Source organism: Triticum dicoccoides, chromosome 3B, assembly GCF_002162155.2.
Source record: "Triticum dicoccoides isolate Atlit2015 ecotype Zavitan chromosome 3B, WEW_v2.0, whole genome shotgun sequence".
Taxonomy (NCBI): domain Eukaryota; kingdom Viridiplantae; phylum Streptophyta; class Magnoliopsida; order Poales; family Poaceae; genus Triticum; species Triticum dicoccoides.
In genome coordinates this window covers 864007862-864009920 of record NC_041385.1, presented here as the reverse complement: position 1 = coordinate 864009920, position 2059 = coordinate 864007862, and positions in this window count along the sequence as shown.

Here is a 2059-nt window from a genome sequence, read left to right as displayed (position 1 = left end):
GGCGGCGGCGGCGGCAGAGGCCGCAGCGGCGGCGGTGGCAGGGGCCACGGCGGCAGCAGCGTCGGTCGCTCCAGCGGCGGAAGAGGCAACGGGCAAGGGTGACGTCGAGCCCGTCGCAGGGGTGGCGGGCGGGGTGCCAGGCTCAAACTCGTATGAGGGAGACGGGGACCCTGGGCCCCGCTCGGACTCGACCTCGGGGAAGGGAGTCACAAAGCCAGGTGGTGGCGGCAGAAGGCGCCATGCCGGGGGCTGCTGCCGCGCATCGCTCCACGAAGGGGGTGCGGGGGCCGGCTCCGAAGGGGCCGAAGCCGGAGGAACCTGAAAAATGGGAACACCGTCTCGACAAAGTATACATGCCTCGAGGTGTACACACGATGAGTGACAGGATCATAGCACCGGTAACCTTTGGTGTTAGGAGGGTAGCCAAGGAAGACGCATGGGACAGATCGTGGTGCGAGTTTGTGTGGTGTGGTGGACGCGGTGCTAGGATAACAGAGACACCCGAAGATGCAGAGACCATCATAGGACGGTGGTGTGCCAAAGAGAAGGTGGTGAAGGGCGTAGTTCCACCGAGGGCGACACGGACGAATGTTAACTAAGAGAGTGGTGGTAGGGAGGGCATCGGGCCAGAATCGAGCGGGCATGTTAGAGTGAAAGAGTAGCGTGCGAACGTAGTCATTAAGAGTGTGGAGAATGCGCTCAGCGCAGCTGTTGTGCTGGGAAGTGTAGGGGCAAGTCAGACGGAAGGTGGTGCCGTGAGAGGCAAGAAGTGTGCGAAGAGCGACTTTGTCAAACTCTTTTCCGTTATCAGTTTGGAGTGCGAGTATGGGGCGACCGAACTGGGTGGTGACATATGAATAAAAGGCAGTGAGTGTGGCTAAAGCATCGGATTTACGACGAAGGGGAAAAGTCCACACATAGTGAGAATAATCATCTAAAATCACCAGGTGGTATAGATAGCCCGTCTTACTCGCAACGGGAGATGTCCAAACATCACTATGAAGTAATTGAAACAGAAAAGTGGAAATGGAAGAAGACACCCTAAAGGGAAGACGAATGTGCTTGCCTAAGCGACAAGCCTCACAAGAGTGCTTGTTCAGCTTATCACATGAGAAAGAGAAACTCCTAAGAATTTGACGTAAGACGGTGTGGTTGGGGTGACCCAAGCGAGCGTGCCAAAGGTCAACGCCGGCGGCAAGGGTGACGGGTGTGGAGGTGGAGGCGCCGGCATGCACGGGGTAGAGCTCATTGGGACTATCACATCGGTGAAGGACCATCCGGGTACGGGCGTCTTTCACAGAAAAGCCAACACCGTCAAATTCAACAGTAAGTGGGTTCTCACGAGTACGACGACGAACGGAAACTAGGTTCGTGACTAAATCAGGTGAAACAAGAACATTAGACATAGTGATGGGTGTGGAAGTGGAGGGAAAGCTAGTGCTACCGATATGAGTAATAGGTAAGGAGGAGCCGTTGCCGACGGTGATAAGAGTGGGTGTGTGAACGGGAGTGGAGGAGGTTAGGTTACCGGGAAGAGCTGCCATGTGCGCAGTAGCACCTGACTCCATGTACCAGTCGCCTCCACCGAAAGAGCTAATCGGGGACGGCGCGGAGTGCTAGGCGGCGAGGAGAGTGGGGTCCCAGGGCACAGGTACCGGCAGCGGCAGAAGGCCCCCATAGGGCGGCACCGGGACGGGCGGGCCATAACCACTGACGGGCGGCGGCGCAAGGAGGGTGCCGTAGCCGGCGCCAGTCGGCTGCAAGGGTGTGCCGAGGAACGCCTGGTGGCCAGCAGGGAGAGCCTGCTGATAGTGCCCCCCCCCCCCCGGCATCCTGGGCCCGATGCTGCTGCAGGTGGTGGCGACCGCCGCCACGCCGGTTGCGTCGGCCCCCTCCCCCTTGCGGGTGCTGCGGGGGAGGCACTGGTGGCGACACCGGTTAACACCCGGCGGGTGCAGGAGGACGCGACTGGATCGGCGCGGTCGGTGGAGCGGTTACACCACAGATGGTCAAGTAGCCCGGAGAGTCCATGGAAGGCGTCTGACACGGCGGGAAGAGG